Genomic DNA, 16,189 nt, shown 5'->3' on the forward strand with positions numbered 1-16,189 from the left:
TGCCAGATCACAAACCGATCTGGCACAACCAGGCTACGTCCTCACATAGACGTTCCCTCATCTCTCTCAGAGTGCAAACTGGGCACTGGGCAGTGCATCAGCGACAGGACAGGAGGAGTGCAGTGAATATCAAGCAGAAAGAACTGGGCTGATAGTGATTACTGACCAGAGCCCCAGAGTGACTGAGAGAGCTAGAAGAGGCTCCCCGCTCACTCTCACTCTTAGACTCTGTCACAATGTGCCACTATGTTTGCTCCCAGTTCACACAATACAATCCCACCAGTGTCATTACAGGCTCACTGCTGGAGACATAGTCCACTGATGGAAAGAGTAGGCCTAAACTAGTGCTCCATCCAAACTCCACTGGGTCCACAGGGAACTTCCTGAATGGAGTTGCCAAGTGTCTGGGGGTAAAATGGTGGTTTCAAAGACACATTGGAGAAATAGGGACATTGTGTAATTCCCCCCCCCCCACTTTGTGTCTGGCGATTGTCTGCTGAAGGATACTTAAGAATATAATGTTCTCTGAATGATGTTAACGTTATTCATTTGTATCAAGATCTTTGCAAAATAGATTTTGCTAATCTAACAAGTGCAGCAGTAAGTCCATACAGACCTGAGTTGCTGAGACAGGCACCTTAGATCAATTCTTCAGTGTGTGGCATTAAAAAGGAGAGATGTGCCTGAGAGAAGGCATGTCTGTCTGCGCACCCTTCTCCATGCAGATGGCTGAGGGACCCACCACCGGGAACAGATCCATGGCCCGTGCTACATCCACTACAGTCAAGGGTGACACTCACTCAGACATTCTGTTTCCCTGCACTTGCAGATATGAACAGGCCCAAGAGGTTTACTGACTGTGCGACTTGACTAGGAAGAACTGCCGTCACTGGTTCTTCCTGGAATCTGGAGAACTCTCGCTCACCCCTGGCAGACCACCCCTTTGATACCAGTGTGGAAAAGAAGCCACCTATCCCAAGCATAATTTCCACCCTTGTGGATACCATTCAGAAAATAGCTGCTATGATTAAAATGATGGGATTCTACAAATCGTCAGTAATAATTCATGGTTAAACTGATATCGTTCCCAATTACTGCAGTGAGTAGTGCAAATTATTGATCCTCCATGGCTGGAGAGTAATGCATAGGCCTCAGTGTTTTGGATATATATATTTTTTTTTAATCCATATATATATATATATATTTCCTTATCTCTGTATCTGAAAACATCAAAGCTCTTTAAATTCTGTTTCAATAAAAGGGGACTGCGAGTTCTGTAGCCCCAATGCCCTTAACGTCTTATGAGGTTCATGTTCAATAGCACAGCTATTAGGGGCTATTTGAGACATTGTCCCGAACCTGCTGTCCCTCCCTCCCTGCCCTGTTCTTAATGACCACGTACTCTTATAATCTCCATCCAGCACAGACAGAAGAGGACTGGCCACCCCTCAGAGCCTGGAATCTCTAGGTTCCTTCCTAGGTTCCAGCCTTTCTAGGGAGTTTTTCCAAGCCACTGTGCTTCTACATCTGCATTGCTTGCTCTCTGGCGTTTTGGGTTCGGTTTTTGTTTAAGCACTTTGTGATAACTGCTGATGTAAAAAGGGCTTTATGAATAAATGTGATTGATTGATTGATTGATTGTAGCAATATCATTGCCTTCTTCTGGGAATGGCATCCATTAAGTAGTTCTCTCTAGGTTTCACAATGAAGAGGGGACCCTTCCCACACAGTGGAAAAAGGTTGTTATGAAAATGGTGTCTTATTACCTGAATAAAGAGGTAAACCATACAAGACTTATGTGTAAACAAGGTGCATGATATAGTGAGAGGGTGTTCCCCTGCACTATTTGTAATTGGTTACAACTAAGGTATCTGCCAAATGTACCTCTGCAAGGAAGGTATGACTCGCTAGTACAAATAACTTCAAACATAGCTCACCCTTACACTACACAATGCAGGTTTATTGAACGTTAACAAAAGTGAGAAACGATGGTGGTTGCCTACAAGGATTCTAATCAAATCGCTATGACCAAATCCTTTTGATATTCTTTTAGATTCTAAGAACGAACACCAACAACGCTGCAGTAAGTATTCCATTTACAGACCACATGTGACATCAGACTTAGGAGGCGAAGGAGGAGAAAGAGGGCATATTAAGAACCCAAGCAGTCTAGGCGTTGTTGTTGTTGTTGTTGTTGATGTGGGTTAGATGTGAGTCACTGTCTCCCTCCTGCTGGGGCTCACTTCCTGTGCAGCTGTGAGGAGGCCGTGAGGCCACCACTGGCTCTGCCACGTGACAACAGAACAGCATCCAGGGCTGGACGGACACACGTGCCTGGTGGAGCTTGACAGGGCGTGTCCCCTCTGACGCTGCTCCCCTAGTCTCTTCCTCCATCCGTCTCTCTCTCTCTGTTGAACGGGTAGCAATTAGCCTAGGTACAAGGTTACTACTCCACTGCTGGGCACCTTGGGGCTGACATGCTCTGACTGATGGAGAGCTGTATGTTCTGTTGGCTTAGTCATACGCCTAGGGGTGGATCTTGGAATTGTAATGTTGACCGAGCGAAGCTTGTAAACTACTGTACATTTCCCTTTCCTCTTTGTCAGTTGTCATGGGTGGGGCCTTAGTGTTGTCATGACGTTGGCCTCTTTGAGTATAGCAACCCCATCCCCCTCTCTCTGCCTTCCCCCTTTCCTCCTTCAACTAGGCTGCTGTGGTCAGAGGTCGTAAATTCCTGAGAAGACCTCATGGACACACAGTTATAGAGAGTAGTTTTTCATGGCGACAAAGGAAATCCTTCCACCTCACAGAACTTGAGGTACGAACAAATTTCATGTTCCGGAGAAAGTGTAAAAGATCGGTGAAGAATCGTGCTACAAACTGGTCCGTTTATCACATCTTGGGAAGCTCATGGGAGACGGTGTGGCCACATTACCATAACGCTGTTTATACAGTATAATAGCCCCAGATATAAGGTTTACATCTAATTGTTGTATAAGAGTGAGTGAGTGAGTATGATACTGTTTACTCAATTTTACAATGTGATTTTGGACTGTTTAATGAAGGAAACTCAAAAAGGGAATTGGATTTGAACTAAATCAGAGGACCACCCCTGAGCCCAGTTAGGGTCAGACATCCTGGGACCGCCCTTTTCTGCTATTCCGAATAAAACCCAACTTTGAGAAATTATCACTAGACCATGTTCTTCTCCATTAGGAGGGGGACAAAGGTTGCAGACCATTGCTGAATCTTTTAACCATACCACTTGGTTAAACTCTTAGACTATCGATACCGACAGAATGAGAACAAGTCTTTGATATTAATTACTTGTCTGCAGCTAGGAACTCGGTATCATTGAACGTGAAGAACGACAACCGCCGAAACATCCATTCTATAACGAATGTGACTTTGAACTATCCCCTCTAACCAAGACAGAGAGAGAGAGGGAGAAAGATGGACAATTCTACGAAAGACACAAACTTTTCACCAGCGATCAAGACGACACACTGAGCGTAAATATATATATTGATTGTAATTGTTCCCGAATGAGTGAGCGTTCATGTGTAAAGGATTAGCATTTTAATTGTTATAATTATCTCTCTGTAGTGACTTCTTGGTCGACCCCCCATTTCCCCTTTGTCTAACAAGCCGCCATGCCGGTTCAGCCCACTAGGGTACATTCTCCTATCATTTCATGTAACCACATTTACCATGTTTGTTGTTTGTTTATGAATTTCTGTGAATTACTTAGTTTGTAATAAATAAATGATTTAAGACAATTGATGTATGGATGACTCATAGTGAAGACTGGGTTCGTGCAGATAACCAACAATTTACAACGTTTGGAATGAGACTAACGTGAGGTAAAATAAATCATTAATCAGAAGACTATTGATCAGATATGAAAATATCTGAAAGGTTATATTGGGAAATTATAACTTTGTAATCTAAATACTTTCCTTGGTGCCCCGACTTCCTAGTTAATTACAGTTACATGACTATTCCGTTTAATCGCATAATACTAATTACAGGAATCTTTAATTAAAAACAAAGTCTTCAATTTAATGATAGTAAAGACACGACAGTGTTTCCTTCCTAGGTCACATGTACAGGAAACACTCCCGGCTGTAGTCATTGAGGATATCAAGATGCCATGGAACAAATTAAGAAATGGAAATACTCCTGCCCAGGCCTACAGATATGAGTGGGAGAGGAGAGCACAGGGATCAGACAGTAAAGAGACAGGATACTGGAGGTCTCCTTTAAGTATTTTCAAAACACTATAAATCATTTGGCAAAACTTCCCTTATCGTTTAACACCAAGGCTTTGACACAGTGGAAGGAAAATGGTTCTGGGTATGATTGGCCTTACATCAGCAGATGAAATGTTCTAACCACAATTTGGTTTCAGCAGCTCCGTGGCCTGCAGTGCACCCACCTGCCTGCCAATCAGTTCTTTGTTCAGAGCAACATGCAGGCAGCCTTCAGGGTGTCATATCTCACTGTGGGTTTGACTGTAGCTCCATCCTCTCTGCTCCATCCTAGGGTCTAGGGGATGGAGGGCTGGGTGCTGGAGGCTGAGGCATGGGCTGTGCTTTGGTCCTGCTGAGACCTTGCAGCACCAGGAAGAGGGAGAGTTGTGATTCTTGACTTATAGTGCTGCTCAGAGGATTGGTGTAATGGTGTTCACAGGTGAGGTTAGGATTATTAGTGTGACAGGTGATTGCCAGTGGTTTACTCTTCTTGCAAAGCCTTGTATTGATATGTAGCCAATGACTGAGTGGCATTGGTCAGGGGTGTCATGCACCCATTATTTTAGAGGGGGCACAAAGTATTTGATGATGGAGGGGGTGGTCCAGAGGGGCCCCCTCTGGAATTCTGAAAATTTCTCATTTTTCAAACACCTGAAACAGCTTTTTCTTGCATTCTAGAGGCATAATCATTATGTCTAATTCTATGTAAAAAAAAATATGTCTAGGTTATCTAAGCATACCTCTTCACCTGTTCAATTATCATTTTGATTAATGATGCACATAGATTATTTAAGAAGTGTTATGCATTAGGAGTTTAGTACAACTGCAGCACTGGTATATAGTATCATCACCTATGAATTAAAGCAATTTAATTATTTTCTAAAGTCTAGCAACCTTGCCAGAATGCCAGCTAAGCTAGTTAGACAAGCTACTCTACCTTGATTGATGCCTGAAATGGCTTGGTAACTAGTTATGAGGTTGGGAGATTGGGAACCTCTCTAGCTGGCTAGCTAAAGCCAACTTCATACAATTGCTAGGTGGCTAGTATTACAGAGAAACAACAAAACATTTTTGTTACATTTTTTCATAAAGAAGGAATCAATCGGCTCCATAACTTCAAATTAATTTACAAACATATCTCCTGTGAGTCCTGCCCATCACCAGCAGCTAAAATCAAATCAAATGCTGTGTGGGGACATTACAAGAGATAGGTTCCCAAAACACAAAATCTGTCCAGTTGTGCTGATTACAGTGGAGGCTGCTGAGGGGAGGACGGCTCATAATAATGTCTGGAACGGAGCTTACGGAATGGCATCAAACACATGGAAACAATGTGTTTGATGTATTTGATACCATTCCACTAATTCCGCTCCAGCTATGACCACGAGCCTGTCCTCCCCAATTAAGTTGCCAACCAACCCCCTGTGGTGCTGAATTCATGCAATGTTTCTATCAGGGTCAGGGTGTATAAAACATTTCCCTTAATTAAGTTGCAAGAATGATCACACACATGTTCATGTAATCTTGATTCTCAAAATAGGTCCTCAAAATACTATATTTAGGTTTTACCCACCATTCCCTCAAATGTTCTTTGAATGTTAGTCCCTATGTTTATAGAATAAGATAATTTGAACAGTCCATGGAGGTTTTTTATCATCTGTTAGTGCTGTTTTAACTGTTGAGGAATGTTGTTGTAAGACAGTTCATGTCGATGCAAGCAGGGATCAACCCTGATACCTAAGGAGTTTATCCCCTGGATTTATTCCACTGCACCACAGGGATGTGACTCAGATGAATACAACGCTGTTCATATGTTTAGTCTGACTTCCAGGTTGCGGTCTATGTCTTTGCAGAGATAGGATAACTAAATCTTGAGAAAGATGTATCCTTTATTTACGTTCTTTTCCACCAATCCTAGGATGACCTCGTGTCCCAGATTGTACAGGGCAGTCCCGCATTTTTTTGGGGCGCTTTGTCCCTCAAACCAAACATTCATGTTCTGCATTTTTAGCAACAAATTCAAACGCCACCCTTCATTTAAAAAAAGGTAGATTTGTCCTTTATTTCAGTCGGACATTCACACCTGTCTCTTGCAGCCACGTTGAGTTTATGAAAAGATCAGTTGCGATTTTAGCATGTAAATCTTGGTGGGGCAAAAAAAAAAAGATAAGAAAAGTGGGACGCACGCCAGCAAAGCCACAATACAGCAGAACACTAAACCATACATTAATTGCACTATAACGGTGACAAACATTGCCCACAAACTGACGGGGGCCTACATAAAGCTGTCCCAACAGCAGTCCCAACATCTTACCACCGCTACACCTAGCGGAGCTTTGTCTTGCAGCGAAACAGATCATTTAGCCTCATTTACTGCCTTTTAAAAACATAGCTGATATGGCTGACTTGCTTAAGAAGGATTTGCCAGTAGATTGTCGACTTGATTCACCATGATGATGACTGCTAGCTAAGATTTTGAAAGCAAGGGGCTCGAATTTTCGAGGTCCACCCGAAGACTTGGCGGTGACGTAGTGTCCCCATGAGTGACACTGAGCCAATCACGATGCATCGCTCCGTATTTTCTGCTGGCTTACCCCACCACCACAGAAAGCACTGAGCTAGGCTGAAACACCTGCATTTTGGAGCTGCCTTACTCAAGAAACCATGTTTGTATGCGGCTTTATTAACTCAATGATATATTTATTTTTGGACATTGTTTGCAAACTGATATGTGACACGAATTAATGCAAAAATAACATGCTAAAAATGTGGGGCTGATACACGTATTAATGTCACGTATTAATGTCAAAATAACATGCTAACATGCTAAATAATGATGGGTCGCCCCTGGAAAAGATGGAAAAGATACAGTAAATGATAAGGATGTGGTAGCCTAAGCCAACTGGTGATGATAAACACTTCTCCAATCATTGTTGAGATCTGATATTATGAGCAGCGCAAGACAAGGCTTAGGCCAATGTCATAGACCTATCGCCAACCAATAATTTTTCTCAAATCCTTTCGGAATATATTAAGTACCACAGTATGAGTCATAAAACCCAGAAATGGTTCCAATTGTTTTTTCATCATTCAGTTTTCCATCTGGGACTTTACAAAGTAAATTGAGGCGAATATCTTGATAAAACTTACCTTGTCCGAGAGAGAATTACATGGCTATCAAAATGTCACCCAAAGGTAAGCCTACACCCACCAACTGCACAATTCATAAAAAAAAAAAGTGAAAAATGGCGGAAAAACCATTGGAACCATTTTCACGTTTTTTTTTTCTCATGTACGTGTATGGTTCAGAGTTGCTTGCCTCGAAGTGAGCATCCGAGGCATTTAGCTCATTTGGTAGGCTTGCATCACTGGGCAGCTATCAGCTGGGTTTCCCTTTGTAATCTCTGATAGTTTGCAAGCTCTGCCACATCCGATGAGCGTCAGAGCCGGTGTAGTAGGATTCGATCTTAGTCCTGTATTGACACTTTGCCTTTTTGATGGTTTGTCTGAGGGCATAGCAGGATTTCTTATCAGCGCACGGATTAATTTCATGCTCTTTAAAAGTGGCAGCTCTAGCCTTTAGCTCAGTGCGGATGTTGCCTGTAATCCATGGCTTCTGGTTGGGATATGTACGTACTGTCACTTTGTGGATGATGTCGTCGATGCACTTATTAATGAAGCTGGTGACTGATGTGGAAAACTCCTCAATGCCATCGGATGTATCCTGGAACATATTCCAGTTTGTGCTAGTGAAACAGTCCTGTAGCGTAGCATCTGATTCATCTGACCATTTCCGTATTGAGCGCGTCCATGGTACTTCCTGCTTGAGTTTTTGCTTGTAAGCGGGAATCAGGAGGATTTAGTTATGGTCAGGTTTGACAAATTGAGGGTGAGGGAGAGCTTTGTATGCGTCTCTGTGTGTGGGGTAAAGGTGATCTAGAGTTTTCCCTCTAGTTGCAGAAGTGACATGCTAGCATTGGTGGAAAAAGTACCCAACTGTCATAAAAGTAAAAGATACCTTAATAGAAAATTACTCAAGTAAAAGTGAATTTCAACCAGTAATATACTACGTGAGTAAAATTCTAAAATAATCTAGTATGAAATATAGTTAAGTATCAAAAGTATAAATCAATTAAAATTGCTTATATTAAGCAAACCAGATGGAACAATTTTATTTTTTAAATGTTTATTTCTGGATAGCCAGGGATGCTCCAACACTTAAACATTATTTACAAACAAAGCATTTGTGTTTAGTGAGTCCGCCAGATCAAAGGCAGTAGGGATGACCACTTGACAAGTGCTTGAATTGAACCATTTTCCTGTCCCGCTAAGCATTCAAAATGTAACAAGTACTTTTGGGTGTCAGGGAAAATGTGTTGAGTAAAAAGTACATTCTTTTCTTTAGGAACGTGGTGAAGTGGCCTCCCGAGTGGTGCAGCGGTCTAAGGCACTGCATCACAGTGCTTGAAAAATATAAATAGTAAAGTACAGATACACCAAAAAAACTACTTAAGTAGTACTTTAATAAAGGACTTTACATCACTGCATGCTGGTAGAAAATAGGTAAAACAGATTTCAGTTTACCTGCATTAAAATCACTATTTTTCCCAATTGCTGGTTGTAAATAAAATTTGATTGGTTACATACACATATTTAGCAGTTGTTATTGAGGGTGTAGCGAAATCCTTGTGTTCCTAACTCCAACATTTTAGTATTATCTAACAGTGCAGTAGTATCAAACAATTATTCACAACAATACACACACATCTAAAAGTAAAAGAATGCAATTAAGAAATATCTAAATATTAGATTGAGCAATGTCGGAGTGGCATTGACTAATATACAGTAGAACAGAATACACTATATACATATGAGATGAGTCAAGCATTATGTAAACATAATTTAAACATTATTAAAGTGACTAGTGTTTCATTATTAAAGTGGCCAGCAATTCCATGTCTATGTAAACTCAGCAAAAAAATAAACATCCTCTTACTGTCAGCTGTGTTTATTTTCAGCGAAATTTAACATGTGGAAATACTTGTTTGAACATAACCAGATTCAACAACTGAGACAAAAACTGAACAAGTTCCACAGACATATGACTAACAGAAATTGAATAATGTGTCCCTGAACAAAGGGCAGGCCAAAATCAAAAGTAACAGTCAGTATCTGAACCCTACAGACGAAGAACCATATATGTGACAATTTTTCCATTTTAAGATAATCAGTTATTTTTATATTATTAATTGTGTGTACCACATTAGGTGTTTTATGGTTGAGAAATAATTCACCATACCCATATCTTCCAACAACAATTTATATTTTTTGGTTATTTCAAATAATATTTATTTTATTGCCGTTGTAATTTTTAGAATGTGGAAGAACAGGATATCTCCAGTGATGATTTCAGTTTGTGGAATCATGACTCTTGTAAGATGTCATTTTTTAACACCTGATATGATGTTTTAAGTACTTTCAAGTACATATGCCCTTCATGTAAATAACTTAAATGCAATATGCAGTTAATTCATTTGTATGGAGGTTAATTTAAAGGTGGTCTATCAACTTTAGCACTGATGACTATTCTTAAAAGTTGAGTCATGAAATCTTAGTCTCATTTAAAATGAAGCCCTCAATGTGAACATACCATAGAACTACCAAAATAGAATACAATTAAATTAATTCAATCAAAACAAGCACAACTTGTAAATATCAAATAGGGATAAATGTGATGTGCCAATATGCATGTCCATTATGCAGGTCCCGAAGGTCAATATTACAAAACGTTCAGAAAACCATTCTCTTTGTGTTTAACACTATGATCAGCAATTAAGTTGTGAATTGCGTTAAACCCATGCTAAAGGCAAGAAATGTTCTTCTGCACTGAGGTGACAGCAGTAAATAAGTATTAACTGCTTAGAGTTAATGCTAAATGTGGTGACAGAGAGACAGTGTATATTGTAATGAATAAAAAAAGGGAATCAAGATCAAATGAATACTCACATACTGTATGTGATTACTTTTTGTTTTTAATTCATTCAGATTAAAAAAGTTTCAAATGATCACACAAAATTATTATCAACAGAACACATTGTACATAACATTTTCTACACTAGGAACAACATCTTAACATTAAATTAATTCAATATATTGTGCTGATTCAAATCATACACAAATTGATTCACATAGAAAACACCTACGATACATTTAATTTCCTACAATAGGGGTGACATGTCTTCTGAAATGTATACAGATTCAACATACTACAGTATACAGGTTCAGGGGATCATAAACTCACAGAAAAAACGTTTAATTATGTAGCTTGATTTAACAACAAATTATTCACTCTGCAGTGATTCATAAAAAGAGCGTGCAGCAGCTGGCAAGTAGTTGAGCATGGTCATCAGATCTTGGTACTTGTTTTTTTTGATGGGCAGAGGACTCTCATATGCTCTAGGGTAGTGGCTTGCAAAATAGGGAGGTTGAGGTGTAGCTCCTTGTTTTGGTTTGGAGATCAGCCACGACTTCCATCCCTCAAATAGACTGTGGCTCTGTTTGGCGTACAGATTCCAAGGATCCTCAACTGAAATTAGAACAGAAACATTTTAAGTTCCTGACATCAATAACAACTTTCACAGTCAAGCATTAGGATATTTTATTGTTAGAACAACATGTTGCATGTTGATGGGATGTTAGTAAACTATTCTCTGTGCAATACCTGTGACTTTTAACCACCTCACTGAGGTGATCTGTAGTCCAGCTGGTCGCTTGAGGACAGAATCTGGGAGGTGCCTGAAGTCTTCACATTGCATCCTCATCACCTTGAATGGTTTTGCTGGTTGTGCTTCAAGTATCATCTTTGAAACATCATCAGGTGTATGAAGGACTGACACCTTGCGCCTCTTCTCGATGGTGGCAAAAGATCGATCACAAGGAAGAAAAGAATGACCAGAGACCATGAACTTCTGCTCAACTTGGGTAAAGTAACCCATAGAGACGAGCATCGACATCAGACTGAGCATCCGCCAGTTGTTATTCTGCCCACAGCATCTGTCAGCATCTGTACAGAGAATACAATATGTTTGTAATTGATATTCATATAGACATTAATTCATATTTTCACTTGCCTGAAGACGGCTGTTGGTTAGCTGGAACACAGACATGAAAGTAACCTTGCACACATTCAATCTCTGGCCTGCTTGCTGTACATGGTATTTGAAGGTTTGTTTCCGTCGTTTGTTCTCCTTTGTATCCTCAGGTTTACGTCTCCGTTTCACCTCATGCTGCAATAAAAATTGACAATGATGAATTCAGAATTTAATATACTGTAGCACATTCAGGATATTGCTTGATCAGGACCTCCATCTTTCACACACTCCCAATCTATACACAGAATGAGTTTGTATTGCACCATTGTGTAACACAGCACTTTTAGAGTTAACGTTAATGTACGTATCATTACTGTCAAAGTTAAACTATGCAAGTGTTCAATATAGCTATTATAATAATAGGCGTTTTGTCTTATTTCTAACCTGTTCTAAGCCGGAGAGAATCAACGCTTGTTGTTTCTCGTATGGGACAGTATAGAACCTGTTGAACAGATGCAGCTTGCGTTCATCAGTCAACTTTCCACAATCCTTTCTGCACGTCGTGGAACACGCTCTTCCCTGCAGGATACAGTGTAACTAGCTAGCTACTGTAGCCATGTCGAATCATCCGGTGGACGGAGAAAAAGTAGCTACCTATGTTTCTTCTATAATCTAGCAATAACATTTGTAACGATAATGTATGAGTTAGTAGCCAACGAACTTTAGCTAATATGTTTTCTCTATAGTTATAAATTAGACAACCCAGAACATACATGTTAGTTACTGTACTATATAGCTAGCTAGCTTGATTGTTTGATATACGGTTCTTCCACATACCTCTTTTGGACAGCTTTTCACAGTTTTTTCTTGACCCTTACGATTTGTATAGGGTTTCCCCGCATCCCGTAAGATCTTCCTTTGCCTGTCTTTCCATTCTTTTAGTTTTGTTTTACGTTTCTTTCCCACATTTCTGCGATTTTCATCAGCAGCAGAAAGGTTGTGCGCTTGTCCGTCCATTCTGAGTGGTGCACATAAACGGTTATTCCACGAGAGCCTATCTTTAAATTTAAAATTATTGTTAATTAGCGCGTGGAAAGCTTGTGAAACCGGTTCACTATAGAAAAATGGTGTCCAATAATGATTTTTCATGTATATCTCTTTTTTTTTAAATGTCACATATATGGTTCTTCGTCTGTAGGATTCATCTGTTGTGGCCACCAGCTGCATTAAGTACTTCAGTGCATCTCCTCCTCATGGACTGCACCAGATTTGCCAGTTCTTGCTGTGAGATGTTACCCCACTCTTCCACCAAGGCACCTGCAAGTTCCCAGACATTTCTAGGGGGGAATGACCCTAGCCCTCACCCTCCTATCTAACAGGTCCCAGACGTGCTCAATGGGATTGAGATCCGGGCTCTTCGCTGGACATGGCAGAACACTGACATTCCTGTCTTGCAGGAAATCACTCACAGAACGAGAAGTATGACTGGTGGCATTGTCATGTCAGGATGAGCCTGCAGGAAGGGTACCACATGAGGGAGGAGGATGTCTTCCCTGTAACGCACAGAGTTGAGATTGCCTGCAATGACAACAAGCCCAGTCCGTTGATGCTGTGACACACCGCCCCAGACCATGACGGACCCTCCACCTCCAAATCGATCCCGCTCCAGAGTACAGGCCTCAGTGTAACACTCATTACTTCGACAATAAAAACGAATCCGACCATCTCCCCTGGTGAGACAAAACCGCGACTCATCAGTGAAGAGCACTTTTTGACAGTCCTCTTTGGTTCAGCGATGATGGGTTTGTGCCCATAGGCAACGTTGTTGCCAGTGATTTCTGGTGAGGACTTGCCTTACAACAGGCCTACAAGCCCTCAGTCTAGCCTCTCTCAGCCTATCGCGGACAGTCTGAGCACTGATGGAGAGATTGTGAGTTCCTGGTGTAACTCGGGCCATTGATGTTTCCATCCTGTACCTGTCCCGCTGGTGTGATGTTCGGATGTACCGATCCTGTGCAGGTGTTGTTACACGTGGTCTTCCACTGTGAGGATGATCAGCTGTCCGTCCTGTCTCCCTGTAACACTGTTTTAGGCATCTCACAGTACGGACATTGCAATTTATTGCCCTGGCCACATCTGCAGTTCTTATGCCTCCTTGCAGCATGCCTAAGGCACGTTCACGCAGATGAGCAGGGACCCTGGGCATCTTTCTATTGGTGTTTTTCAGAGTCAGTAGAAAGGCCTCTTCAGTGTCCTAAGTTTTCATAACTGTGACCTTAATTGCCTACTGTCTGTAAGCTGTTAGTGTCTTAACGACCGTTCCACAGGTGCATGTTCATTAATTGTTTATGGTTCATTGAACAAGCATGGGAAACAGTGTTTAAACCCTTTACAATGAAGATCTGTGAAGTTATTTGGATTTTTACGAATTATCTTTGAAAGATGGTCCTGAAAAAGGGACGTTTCTTTTTTTGCTGAGTTTATATAGGGCAGCAGCCTCTAAGGTGCAAGGTTGCATAAAAGGGTGGGAGCCGGCTTGTGATGGCTATTTTACAGTCTGATGGCCTTAAGATAGACGCCATTTTTCAGTCTCTCAGTCCCAGCTTTGATGCACCTGTACTAACCTTGCCTTTTCGATGATAGCGGGGTGAACAGGCCGTGGCGCCGGTGGTTGAGGTCAGGTAGTTTGCCCCCGGTGATGCGTTGTGTAGACCGCACCACCCTCTGGAGAGCCCTGCAGTTGAGGGCAGTGCAGTTGCCATACCAGGCGGTGATACAGCCAGACAGGATGCTTTCAATTGTGCACCTGTAAAAGTTTGTGAGGGTTTTAGGGGCCAAGACAGCCTCCTGAGGTTGAAGAGGCGCTGTTGCGCCTTCAACACCACTGTCTGTGTGGCTGGACTATTTCAGATCGTCAGTGATGTGTGTGCCGAGGATCTTGAAGCTTTCCACCTTCTCCACTGCGGTCCCGTCGATGTGGATAGGGGTGTGCTCCCTCTGTTGTTTCCTGAAGTCCACAATCATCTCCTTTGGTTTATTTAAGTTGAATGAGAGGTTATTTTCCTGGCGCAACTCTCCCATGGCCCTCACCTCCTCACAGTAGGCTGTCTCGTCATTGTTGGTAATCAGGCCTATTACTGTTGTGTCGTCTGCAAACTTGATGATTTAGTTGGAGGCACGTGTGGCCACGCAGTTATGCATGAACAGGGAGTACAGGAGGGGGCTGAGCACACACCCTTTTGGGCCACTTTTTTGAGGATCTGTGAAGTGGAGGTGTTGTTACCTACCTTCACCACTTGGGGGGCAGCCCGTCAGGGAGTCCAGGACCCAGTTGCACAGGGTGGGGCTCAGACCCAGGGCCCTGAGCTTAATGATGAGCTTGGAGGGTACTATGATGTTGAATGCTGAGCTATAGTCAATGAACATCATTCTTACATAGGTATTCCTCTTGTCCAGATGGAATAGGGCAGATTGCATCGTCTGGATCTTTTGGGGTGGGAAGCAAATTGAAGTGGGTCTACGGTGTCGGGTAAAGTGGAAGTGATATGATCTTTAACTAGCTTCTCAAAGCACTTCATGATGACAGAAGTGAGTGCTACGGGGCAATAGTCATTTAGTTCAGTTACCTTTACTTTCTTGGGTACAGGAACAATGGTGGACATCTTAAAGCAAGTGGGGACAGCAGACTGGGATAGGGAGAGATTGAATATGTCGGTAAACACTCCAGCCACCTGTTCTGCGCATGCTCTGAGGACGGCTGGGCCGGCAGCCTTGTGAGGGTTAACACGCTTAAATGTCTTACTCACGTCAACCACAGAGAAGGAGAGCCCACAATCCTTGGTAGCAGGTCGTGTCGGTGGCATCCTCAAAGCGGGCAAAGAAGATCTTTAGCTTGTCCGGAAGCAAGACGTTGTTGTCCGTGGCATGGCTGGTTTCCCCTTTGTAGTCCGTGATTGTCTGTAGACCCTCTCACATACGTCTCGTGTCTGAGCCGTTGAATTGTGACTCCACTTTGTCCCTGTACTGACATTTTGCCTGTTTGATTGCCTTACGGAGGGAATACCTACATTGTTTATATTTGGCCATATTCCCAGTCACCTTGCCATGGTTAAATGCGTTGGTTCGTGTTTTCAGTTTTTGGAGAAACCCAAACCACTGGGTAGGTTTTAATAGTCACAGTGGTTACAACATCTCCTATACACTTCCTGATGAACTCAGTCACCGTATCCGTGTATTAGTTGATGCTATTTTCAGAGGCTACCTGGAACATATCCCAGTCCGTGTGATCAAAACAATATTGAAGCATGGATTTCCAATTAGTCAGACCAGTGTTGAATAGACCTTAGCACGGGTACTTCCTGTTTGAGTTTCTGCCTATAGGAAGGGAGGAGCAAAATTAAGTCGTAATCAGATTTGCCAAAGGGAGGGCTGGGGAGGGCCTTGTAGGCATTTTGAAAAGTTGAGAAGCAGTGGTCCAATGTTTTACCAGCGCGAGTACTACAGTCAATGTGTTGGTAAAACTTTGGTAGCATTTTCCTCAAATTTGCTTTGTTAAAATCCCTAGCTACAATGAATGTTGCCGCAGGATATGTGGTTTCCAGTTTGCATAAAGTCCAGTGTAGTTCTTTGAGGGCCGTTGTGGTATCGGCTTCAGGGGAAATATACACGGCTGTGACTATAACCGAAGAGAATTCTTTTGGGAGGTAATACGGTCTGCATTTAATTGTGCAGTATTCTAATTTCTCAAAAATCACCAACCTTATTTATGTATATATTTTTATTTCACCTTTATTTAACCAGGTAAGCTAGTTGAGAACAAGTTCTCATTTGCAACTGCGACCTGGC

General features: G+C 41.9%; 1 long non-coding RNA gene across 4 annotated transcripts in view; it reads right to left on the reverse strand.

The window, feature by feature from the left end:
- Positions 1–10,267: 10,267 nt before the first annotated feature.
- The window catches only part of LOC149982539 (uncharacterized), a 97,597-nt gene continuing 91,675 nt past the window's right edge, over positions 10,268–16,189 (reverse strand). For 2 of the 4 annotated variants that reach the window (XR_016497247.1, XR_016497250.1), the window contains 3 exons: positions 11,429–11,539; positions 10,975–11,316; positions 10,268–10,839 (listed from right to left, as the gene is read on the reverse strand). This is a non-coding gene — a long non-coding RNA (uncharacterized LOC149982539). Of the gene's footprint in view, positions 10,840–10,974; positions 11,317–11,428; positions 11,540–11,788; positions 11,908–12,181; positions 12,379–16,189 lie in introns of those variants that run through there. The other 2 variants (XR_016497248.1, XR_016497249.1) reach the window with 2 other exon arrangements.

The sequence above is a fragment of the Oncorhynchus mykiss genome, chromosome 7 (assembly GCF_057628025.1).
Source record: "Oncorhynchus mykiss isolate SJ-2025 chromosome 7, ASM5762802v1, whole genome shotgun sequence".
NCBI classification, from domain to species: Eukaryota; Metazoa; Chordata; class Actinopteri; order Salmoniformes; family Salmonidae; genus Oncorhynchus; species Oncorhynchus mykiss.